Source organism: Gastrolobium bilobum, unplaced genomic scaffold, assembly GCF_033153095.1.
Source record: "Gastrolobium bilobum isolate Gb01-03AN ecotype WA unplaced genomic scaffold, APGP_CSIRO_Gbil_v1 utg50089, whole genome shotgun sequence".
NCBI lineage: Eukaryota > Viridiplantae > Streptophyta > Magnoliopsida > Fabales > Fabaceae > Gastrolobium > Gastrolobium bilobum.
The window spans coordinates 79486-92169 of NW_026895933.1; positions in this window are offsets into that span (position 1 = coordinate 79486).

The window sequence follows — 12684 nt, forward strand, 5'->3', positions numbered from 1 at the left end:
TTAAGAATTTTGACTAGCGTAATTATTCGGCTCATTAACTATTTTTGTGTTTTTCTAGCCAATATTTGTGAGTTTGGGTTGACCCCAAATATATTTTTAATTTGTATGTGGTCAATGATGCAACCCACTTGTAATTAAGTGACGAAGTCACTTAGAGACCAGTTAGGGTCTTGGCACTGGCTAATTTTCAGAAATGATACATATTTTCTTTAATTATTATGGTACAGCCTTTCGAACTGACTGATGTTGACGAATCAACGAACGAGTTGTGGTCAGAGGCGGGCTCAGAGGAGGGGCTAGGGTTGGCTACCGCCCTTCCCTGATTTTTAGATTTTTTTTTTTAATATATACATATTATAATTTTGGGCTGAAAAAATTAAATATTTTTAGACTAAAAAAAATAGGTAAATGAGCTAAAAAAGAGTTTCAAAAAATACAAACCCAAAACGTCCAAATCGGAGCACACCTAATTATCAAGAGGATCTCGGTCAAAGAAGGCAATAGCAGAAGTGCATAATACAAAAAAGAATTCCAATTTTCTGAGCTAAAATTTTGGGAAAGAAAAGAGTCCAAACCTAATTCTCAACCTTGACTTCGCCCTTGGCATCAAGAACTTGCAACAAGTGTCGAGAGTCTTCTTTAGGAACTTGTCGTGTATAAGCAAGGGCAAGGCCAGGTGTTGGTGTCGATCGTGTATAAGCAAAGCAAGGCCAAAGTATTGAAACACAATTCCAAAGGGTTAGTATATTCATTTATTATAGACTTATGCTCTTTTGTTTTTTTTTTCCTATCCAAATTAATAAAGTAATATTATAAAGTTTATTTTTATTTTGATGCAGCGTTATTTGAGTCACTTTGGTTCGTTTGAATATATACGTTTTTACTAAATCAGTTGTTAGGTTGGATCAAATGAATTATCATTTGCCAAGATTAATATATTTATAAATACATTTATTGTACTCTAATTCTAAATATTTGAAATAGTTGGAATTTAAATATATTATTATTATAGTGAAGAGATAGAATAATTTATGCTCTTTGTAGGTGATTATTATGGAAAAGAATTCTACAATTGATGCTTATTTTAAGAGAAAAAATGTTGAGCTTTTGTCCTCATATACCCTTAATGTTGAATTATCAAATATTGAGACTCCTCCTTCAAAGTCTTCGAGAATTGAAAATAAAGAGGTGGTTAAAGAAGTTGATCTTGCTTTATTGGAAAGAGATCTTGCACTTCGCCTTCCAATGTGAAAATATCCTATCAATCAACAAGACGAAATCCGTCGTGCTTATCTTAAACTTCGTCCATATCAGTGCAAGCTTCAAAATTATTCTTTTTCTGGGCCAAAGAAGAATCAACGTCGTTTTTGCTCTTCTTGGTTTGACTTGTTTCCATCTTGGCTAGAGTATTCTCCAACAAAAGATGTTGCATTTTGTTTGCCTTGTTATTTATTTAGTAAACCAAGTGGCAATGGACATTTCGAACTTAGTACATTTGTTGTTGAGGGTTTCAAAAATTGGAAAAAGGTTAATGATGGAGAAAATTGTGTTTTTTTATGTCATGTTGGGAAAAATGTTATCTCAGTACATAAAAATATTGTGAGATCATGTAGTGATCTTATGAACCAATCTCAACATATTGAGACATTGGTTGAAAGGCTTACTTCTGAGCAGATTGCAGCTAATCGTTTAAGGCTATAAGTTTCTGTTGATGTGACAAGATGGCTTGCATTTCAAGGATGTGCTTTTAGAGGCCATGATGAAAACTTAGATTCACTTAATCGAGGCAATTTTTTAGAGATGATTAAGTTTTTAGCTTCTTATAATCAAGAAGTTGCAGCAGTTGTGTTAGAAAAAGCTCCTCAAAATGCTTCATATAGTTCCCCTCGAATTCAAAAGGAAATTCTTTATGTTTTCTCACAAAAAGTAAAGGCCCCTATACGAGAAGAAATTTCCAATGCTAAAGTTTTGTCTTATTGTTGATGAAGCTAATGATGTATCTAAAAAAGAGCATATGACTATTGTTTTGAGATTAATAGATAAAGATGGTTTTATACGGGAAAGGTTTTTTGTTCTTGTACATGTGGAAGATACAAGTTCTAAGACTTTGAAACAAGGAATATTCAACATTCTACGTCACTATAATCTTAACGTTCAAAGTATCCAAGGACAAGGCTATGATGGAGCTAGCAATATGCGAGTTGAATGGAATAGATTGCAGGCTTTAATTTGCGCTGAGTGTCCATATGCTTATTATGTTCATTGCTTAGCTCATCGGCTTCAACTTGCCTTGGTTGCTGCATCTAATGAAGTAAAACATGTTCATCAATTTTTTGAGAAATTGAACTTCATAATTAATATTGTTACTTCTTCTTGTAAGCGTAATGATGAGTAAAGGGTTGCCCAAACAAATGAAATTGCAAGATTGATTGATATTGATGAACTCGAAACAGGAGTTGGTCTTAATTAGATTGGTACTTTGCATCGAGCTGGAGCTACTCGTTGGAGTTCTCATTACAATTCTATATGCAGTTTGTTCAAAATGTTTAAAGCTACACTTGAAGTTCTTGACAATATAATGAAGGAAAGACAGCATCACAACGTGGAGATGCAGATAATGCATACTTATCATTGACATCTTTTGATTTTGTCATCATATTGCATCTTATGAAGGAAATTATGAGTATTACTGAAGTTCTTTGTCAGGCATTACAACGAGAGTCTCCGGATATTTCAAATGCTTTACACTTGGTTTCAACTACAAAAGAGTTACTTCACAACTTAAGAGAGACGGGTTGGGATGTTTTCTTGGTCCAAGTTAGAGAATTTTGCATAAAACATGACATTGACATTCCAGATATGACTGCAAAATATATTGGAAAGAGAGGTCGTGCTCGAAAAGAGCAAGGTGATTTTTTTTACAGAAAATTTTTATAGGATAAATGTCTTTTGTGCTACAATTGATTATCAATTGCAAGAATTGAATAACAGATTCAATGATAATACTGTTGAATTACTTGCTTTGAGCATGAGTTTAGATCAAAGAAATGGGTACAAGTCATTTATAATGATGATATTTTCAAGCTTGTAGATAAATTTTATTCAAGTGATTTCACATAACAGAAAAAATTGCACTTGAAGATGGAGTTACAACATTTTGAGCTCGATATTCCAAAACATCAAGATTTGAATAATTTATAAACTACATCTGAATTATGTCAAGGACTGGCAAGAACTGGAAAATCAATCTTTTATTCTCTTATTGACAGAGTGATTAGACTTGTACTCACTCTCACAGTTTCTACGGCAACTACTGAAAGAGCTTTCTCGGCCATGAAGATAGTTAAGAGCAGACTTCGAAATCGAATGGAAGACCAATTTCTTGATGATTCTTTGATTACATATTTTGAAAAAGAAATTGTTTTGAATTTTAGCACAGATTCAATTATAGAAGAGTTTAACAATATGAAAAAATGGAGAGCAAGAGTTAATTGAATTAGCCTTGAATTCTGTAATAAAACTCTTTCAATCTTTTTATATTAGATTCATATATGATTTATGTATTTTTGTTTATAATTTTTTTTTTGTTTTTTCGCCCCCAACTAAAAAAAAATTTGGGTTCGCCACTGGTTGTGGTTAGGGGTGAAATGTCACTCGATCCTAGAGCTAGCTGATTTTTGGCACTGAATGAGTTTTCAAAATTGGCACAGCCTTGACACTTATTATGTTTTAAAAAATGGTACAACCTTGACATGGGCTAAAATCATTTTTTGGTTTTGCCACTGCGTTCACTTTTAACACTCAAATTCATTATTTTTACTCGCAAATCCATTTATTGAAAAGTTTCAATACTTTAAATTATGTTTTATATTAATATTAAATTTTTTCTTTTTGCTTTTATATCTTAATATTTTGACCAATTAAAAATAAAAAGAGAACATTGCTAGAATAAAAGGATCATTTAATCAAATGCAATTACATTTTAAAATTGAAAGTATTTAACAAATTTTTTAATTTTCATACGAAATTTCAAATAAAAATTATAAATATGTATTTGTATGTATTTAATACTTCTATATATTCATCGAATTATATGGGAGGGTTTGAGAGTGAAAATGAGAGGGTGAGATGGGGAAATTTTTATCATGCTCTAGGATCATGGTGGTCCTCCATTGAGGGAGTGACACATGTAATTTTTTTTCCTCCCTTCTCTCTCATCTCTCTCTTCAATATCTCTTTCACTTTCTCTCCTCCACCCCATCCAATATTTTGTGGGGTGGGAGCGCTAAAATAAGTCTCCTGAGATGGATTGAGTTGAGTGATATTTATTTGTAGAATGGGAGTTGGAGATTGGGTGGACATGATTGCACCATGTGGCGATATCTTGTGAAGTTGCGAGCAATAAAGCACGGACTCGTCATTTTTTAGAAAAAAATGTGTGTCAGACACGTGTCGGACTCCGACACGTTCGGACACGCTCCGACACGCGTTCAGTCAATATTTTAGGACACGTTGACTATTGTGACACGCGATTTCTACGGTGTCCGACCCGCGATTGTGAGACCTTGTTCACTGCAAGCGGGGAAGATGATGGTGCATGTATAAGGAACTCTGCGTTGAGAGTGAGTCGAAGGTTTTGGGAAGAGGAGGATCTTCCCTTCTGCAAGATGGTGTTGAAGAAGATAACACCTTCGCCACCAAGGTGTGGGTTCCCGGTTTCAAGCCATTGCTTCTGATTAACAATTTCTCTCTCTCTCTCTCTCTCTAACGCTTCATAATTTGTTTTGCTTTCTGTTGTGGATATTTCAGAGATTTGAAGAAAAGAGAAGCAAAACATTAAATTGCTTCTGACACGTCATTTCAAATTAAATTGAATAGTCAATGCCACGTTAAATGCCACTGAAGTTTGATGGAAACACACTGACACAAGTATTTGTTTAAAATAAATAAAAAAATAAATTTTTACTTTTTAATAGTTCTAATTAAAATTTGTAAGGCTTCGACAACAAAAATTTCAAAATAAAATTTCAGATTTTATTTGAAATGAATAGTTTCAATGAACTATTATTTTTTATTTATATTTATATTATAAAATTTAAATATTTGATTGGTTATATGATTTATTATGAGATGTTATATATATTAAATATAAATTATATTATATATATTATAAATATTATTTAATATTAAAACGTGTCCTAACGTGTCAAAATCTAACATTTTTTAACATTAACGTATCAGAGTATCGTGTCCCGTATCGCGTGTCCGTGCAACGTAGATTGCGAGTGCTGGGGAGGGCTAGCGACTAGAATTTTTAAAAATAAATGCACCGGTAACCCACAACAACACAGTATTTTTTTTTAAAAAAAAAAGAAAAAGATAGTAATTGCAACATTGACAAGCTCCAATTGAAAATATGTTTTAGGTTGACCCAAACCCACAAATATTGGCTAGAAAAATGCTAGAATTGTCAATGAACTGTAATTATTCATCTTTAGACTTAATTTAAAAAATTTAATCACAATATAATAAATTTCTAATCAGAATATAACGGTGAGAATCCATAACTCTCAAGTCTCAACCCATGATTTAATAATAAGATTTAGATAGTTAATTATTTTATCAACAATGGTCAAGTTCAGTGATGGGGAAGTTGCATTCTCAACGTAAAAGACCAAAAATTCAAACTTTAAAAAAGAAAATTATGAGAAGGACTTCTTTGATTACCAAGTTTAAGGAATGTTTTTTTAATTAATTGACATATACAGGTTACATAATTAATAAAAGATAATATCTGAATTACTTTCTTCATACACTTTCTTCATGAACAAACCTTAAAAGAAAAACTAATAATATTCCGATTATTCCTTCTCTTTTCCACTTACATTTATGTCATATATATTTAGGGTAAAGGATTTCTTCAGCCAATGGAGATAAGTTATCTCCAGTGAATCCAAAATGATGTTGTTTTGAGGTAGAAAGTAAGGTATTTTTGTAATTTTAATATATTGTAGAGTTATATTAATTTTATCATTATAATATTTTAATCTTATAATCTCAAAACGACGTCGTTTTGAGCTCACTGGAGATAACTTTATCTCTAGTGACTGGAGAAATATTTTTTCCATATATTTAATATCTTTTTTTGATATTTTTCATGGGATTAATATTTCTTATATTGTAAGAAATAATTTTATCTCCTATACATATATAAAAGTGTGTGAGGCCCATCAAATAATTTTTGTATTGCCTATAAATTTAATAACTTGACAGACACAGAGTATCGAACCGAATACACTACTCTGCAGCTGGGTAAGCAATATAATTTTGTTCCTTGAATTTACTATTCTCATCAAAATTACAAAAAGAAAAAGAAAAATACAGTTACGAAATCTTAATCAAAGTCAAACCTCTGAGTCAATATTTTGGATACCCTGAATTACTAATATTTGGGTCAGTTTAGCTGGATGCCTAACTCAGATAATTAAAGTGAAATTTGAACTATTCTTCGAAGATTTCTTACCAAAACCAGGTTGACAGTCAATGGGTAACCTATTCTGTAATGCTAAATGCTTCATCCTTCAGGCATGATGCCATTCAACCATAAACAGCGGTCGTTTTCTCCAAGTCTATAAGTTGGTCTTAAGCTTAAGGTTCATGTAGCAGTATATAAAAAGTTTGATCTTCTCTTTTAGAAGGCTTCCTCGTTCAAATGTTTGCTAACAAACAACATAATAAAGTCTTCCGCTCTTTGCTTGATAGTTAAATCTAATAAAGTCAACAGTCAAGGGTTTAAAAAGCCTAAGGTGTGTAAGCCAGACGAAAAAGTGGAATTGAAATTAACAAAATACACTTTCTTTCTTTTTTCTTAAAACTAGTCCATATGAGCTACCTATCCCACCTTTTTTTTTTTTATAAATAAGAGTTTAATGTGATTCCTCTAGTCCTCTACTATTTATTTTATTCAATTTATTTTTTCGACCTACCATTGAAAAGTAGGGTTTTTCTTAATTTCCTTCTTTAACCTTAGGTGTAGGATATGATCTTTTCAATTTATATTTACTTAAACAGTAACAAGATTTAAAATACCAATCAACCATGGCTTATGAAATCAAACCAATAACAATAAATTCCTAAAGAAAAAGTGTATAAAGTGTATCCCACAAGCGATGCAGTATCTAGCTCATAGAATAGGTGCTAAAAAAAGCAGTGACATGAATCAAAATTCTGGAGGAGTCACCATGAATACCAACTCAAGTAAGGTTGAGAGAGGGATGGTGTAAGGGCGTGGTGACTCTATATTCTTGCAAAGTAATAACTTATAAAAGTAATTAATGGCTACAAGATGCTTCTTTAGGTAGAGAAGAGGAATATATATAGGTGGGAGAAATATTCCCTCGTGATAGGAGAGAGTGAGCCTAACCTTTTTTGTCCATTGCCTATTTGTTGAGTGTGAGGAGTTGCACCACGATCGTGGCATTGAGGAATCCTATAGGGTGAGGTCTGTATGCTTGTGCTATGGAGAGGCAAATGAATGACTCTTTATTGGGGCTTTATAGGCTAATGCTTATGTATTGAGCTGTGAAGGTCGGTCCAGATCAAAAAATTTAGTAAGGCTCGCAATGTTATATAGCGTTAAATGTTGGCCTGCATATAGACAATATGAGCATAAAATGAAAGTAGCAAAAACGAGGATTTTAAGGTTAATGTTGGTCATACAATGATGGATAAAAAAGAAATAAAGATATTTAATGAACGGTAGAAATAGTACCAATGACTAAAAATATAAGAAAACATAGATTAAGATTAGAGGTGGCAAAGTGGGCGTCCCGCCCGCCCCACCTCGCCCCGCCCCATCATCAACCTGCCAAAAAATGAGCCAGCCAGCCCCGCCCTGCATTTGAAAATGGGCTAAAAAACTAGGCCTGCTGACCCGAACCTGCTTTACGCTGACCCATCTCGGCCCGTCATTAACCCGCCGAAAAATGAGCCATCCCCGCTCCATTTGGCGGGCGGGGCGGGTGGGTACGCCGAGCCGAGCCCGTTTTGCCGGTCCTAATTAAGATAGTTTAGGTGTGCAATGCAAAGACCCCTAGATGCTCCAGCGAGAACATAAGTTTGTTAGTAAGAATTTGACCCAAAAAGAGAAATAGATCGGCCAGAACTTATTAGGGAAAAATAATAAAACAAGACTTAATGGAGTAAATAATATGTCTTAGGACAGATTGAAGGATAATTTACTTCTTATGTTTCAGACAGTTTCTGTTTAGTCTTTTTTTTATATTTTTCTTTATTTTTTAAATTATTTTCCTCTCTAATTTATTTTTTCTTTTAATATCTTTTTCTTTTTTCTTTTTTCTTTTTTCTTCTTATTTAATTTTTCTTTTATCTATCTTTATTTTTATTCTATTTTTTGCATTTTTATTTATTTATTTTTCCACTTCATTTTCTTGGATTGATCCGACGCAGTTAATTTAGAATAAAAGTGTTTTTGATATGTGTTGATGTTGATCTATCTACTAGAAGCAGAATTTCGTTCCAATAATAACATATAGAGCGACACTTGTAATTTCAGTGAAAACAAAACCATAATTTAGTTTTTAGTTTATAAAATTTGTGAGCAAAACTTGATATGAGGTTAAACTTCATAATGAATTGAATTGGAATACGAATACTTTTACCCAACAGTACTATTGGCGGTATTGTCCTCCCCTATACACTTCTATGTTCCCTCGCCGCACCTCATGCTCCCCAATTTTCAATCCATCCAACATAGATGCATATTTTATGCAACCTTTGGAGGTTTTGAGAGGGATTGGCGAAAAAGCAAGGTAATGGATGGGTCTTCAACGTTGTCATGCTTAATTTTCGCGAGGTTCGGAGCTCTACCATCAAACCAAGATTAGGATTAATTTTCTGAACAAAATGATTGATGTATCAATGAAACTGAAAGTGGGTCTTTCATTATTAGAGGTGTAAATGCACTCATGTCTGTGCGCTTAAATAAGTCTGTAAAATATTTTAAGTCTAACCTGATCTGTTAGTTTGTATATGCCCAAATTATAAGTTTGATCTGGCCTATATTTAAAAATAAAAGCATTGACCTAGACATGTTAACATGTTTAAGCCTATTAGTCATTTAATAATTAAAATAATATTATTTTATTATTCAAAATCATTAAAATAAGATGATATATGTTGGCTTGTAGGATAATAGGCCCGATATGTAAAATAAAGCATATGATCTGCTTTTTAAATAAATTTTTTAAAAGTCTAATCATGTTCTATGTAAATATATGTAATAAGTCAAGTCTAACATAATATAAGCTGAGCCATAAGCCATATGTTAGGCCACCTAACCCATTTACACCTATATATTTAACTAGAGATGGCGATATGGATTGAAACCGACGGATCAACCCGCCAAAATAGGACGGGTTGGATTACACATCTCAACCCACCAATTCGCCTTAACTTGTCCCGTTGAGTTATAGGTCAAAATAGGTTAGCGGAGGGTCAGAGCGACTTGGCTCACCGAGTCAGTTTTTTTTTTTTTTTACTATTAAGTAATATTTTATTTATCATTAAGCTTTTACGATATCCAATGTTTTTATCTTAGTACTCTCCTAAAAAATAAAGAAGAAAAACTTTATTGACAAAAGCTATCCATACATAAAGGTAAAAATAAGTTTCTAAAGAATGCCTGTCTGAATATTAATATAAATATAAAATTAAGATTGCAAAAAATTAAGAGAAATGTAAAATAAAATTAAATAATATTAAAAAAATTTAAAATATATTTTATTTTTAAATTTTAATTATATTTTATTTTTAAATTTTAATTATATTTTATTTTTAAATGACGCATAAAATGAAGTACGTTGAATTTTTGAACCGACATTCGAGGCAATTCAATCCATATGACCACCTCTAATTTACCCCTCCTTCCCAATCACCGACCCTTTCATTTCGTGGGATAGAAATCAATAAGAATCTTCCATCAGAATTGAGAAGAGGGCAAGCACCGCCCCCAAATTTAATTTTTTTTCTCCCTTCTTAACAACATATCGATTGTTATATAACGAATTTGAGTTTTTAATTTTTTGACAGGTTTATGTAATGTTTTTCATATAACCATGTGTATTTCCTCGTTTTGTGTTACACATCTTTTCTTCAATTTTCTTCTAATTCTTTTCCTCCTTTATCAATACTCCAATAGGAAATTTTTATATAATTAATGATAAATAGCAAATAATAAAGAACTATTTCCTTAAGTTTTTGATCCGGATAAAATATAGTAGGCCCATTAGAGGCCCAATAACATACAAGGAAGCTCAATCTCATTAAGGGTCCAGAGTAAAGCGCGATGGTCAACATCGCGCGCATGGCAAGACGCGATGTCCTCATTGCTCGTGGCAAAACGCGATGCCCCCATCGCGCGTGAAACCGCCCTTTGATATAAGATCCAGAAATAAGGAAGCTAACTTAAGAACCAAGGCAAGCTCACTGCGCCTTTGAACTAATAAACAGAGGACAACACCAGCTCGCTGCGACTTTATCAAGATAGCTTGATACTAAGGAGATAAGGCTACTTAGGTCCTAGCCTGACCTGCAGCCCAAACATGGCCAATCAGAGGTCGTACCGTCTTATGAAGGCGGCATCATAACTGCTATATAAGCAGGGAGTACACACCCAGGTATATCTATTTATTTCATTATTCACATTCATACACATGCCTCTGATACTGACTTAAGCATCGGAGTATCTTCACAGGTACCCCCATCCGGACTCTCCGCGCTAGCAAAGGACAAAGGCATTCTGCTCTTCAACAACAACTCCAAGTCCAAGACAAAGAACATCATACCCGTATCAATCGTGTGTGATTTGGCTCAATACATATTGACCAACCCATATTGTATTTGGTCTAATCAATTTTTTTTTATTTGTTCATCAATTATTCTATTAGTCCGTTTTAAAATGAGCAGAAATACGGAGGCTGCAAAACTCTCTATGTCAAATTTTTAACACAGCTACATACCCAAAACTCAAAGATTGTATAATTAATAAAGCCAACATTTTTTATTTCATTCTTATGATGTTAAATTAAAGAGGTTAAAATTAGAAGAAAAAAAGCGATTTATGCTATCCTATTAATAATAATATATTGGGTATAAAATGTAATTTACATTAAAATCTATACCTCCAAAATTTATCTTTTTAATAAAATTCCAAAACTTTATTATCTTATTCAATTATATAAATATATTTATTAAGCATAAAATTAGGGCAGATTTATATTTCATGAAATTAGACAATTATCTCTTATATACTATAAGTATATGATTTTTTTTATGAATTTGATTTGTTGAGAGAATATATAAGTGAATCTAACTTATAATGTTAAGAGATGGTATTTTATTGTATGACAATGTATTTATAAATTGAAATAATATAAAGTGGTGTACAAATTAAGCACAAGTGTCGGTATGATATCATTTTCTTTCGATTAAAATATATATTTTTTGAAAAAAATTGTAGGCTGAAGAGTTGCTTGGTATAACTCCTGTTGCGTTTAATATTCTTTTGGAAAAATATTTCCTCTTCAAGATAAAAGAAAAAAACCAGAATAACAATGGGAGGAACATAAAGAACTTTACTGTGTATTGTAAGATGAATGACAATGGGAATCCAATTGAAAGTCTCAATTGAAGTTGTTATGGATATGAATATCATATCCCAACTACCTACTAGAATATCCAGAGAGATATGGAATCAGCTACATCTCAACAACCTCAAACAGCTAAAAGGATATAAGATAAGGATCACACCCCAACAGAAGGAGAGGGAATCCTACTACAATTGGGGGATCTCAAAAGGCACAATCCTAGGAAGGTAATCCTATAAATAAGAGCCTAAGGACCCCAGGTAAAGATTGAGAACTCATTTATTACTTCTGCCCACATTGTGCACACACCCACCCATTGGCTATAAGCCTATTGCTTGTGCGCAGTGATTGGGACCTCGGCTTTAAGCCTAGTATACATTTGATATACACTATCTCTGAGCGCATACCACACGGTATAGCAATACAGTCTATCCAGGACCGAACATTGGCGCCGTCTGTGGGAACCGATAAATTTTGACTCCCATCCCACGATGACGAACACACGTTCGACGTCCGGTACATCCCAAATGCCGCCGCGTCAACCACAGTCTCAGCCTTACGGCATGCCTCAACATCAATCTGCACCAGAACAGCCCCAGTTGGAAGCAAACCCGGTGCTAGTAGAGGTACAGGTCGGCGAGGTCGGTACACAAGGACCGACTCCCAGACCCCTGCCGAGTACAACAACTGCTGCGATTCGTCCACCTCCACACAGTGAGCCACCAAACGTGACAAACATGGCCATAGGAGCAATCCTTCAAAGGTTACAAGAGATGGAAAACAGATTCCTGACCCAGCAGCGCATGGATGCCCAAAGGATGGCGACATTGGAGGCCGAACTGAGAACCTTGAACGCGGAAGGCTAGACTAGGGGAGCCGAGGGGGTCGTAAACGACCGACCTCCGCAGCAACATGCCGAAGGCGTACATCAGAACGCCGAAGGCATCCATCATCTGAATGCTGAAGACCTCCAGCATCAAAACGTTGGAGATCGACCTAGAAGGCGCGGCAATCCTGG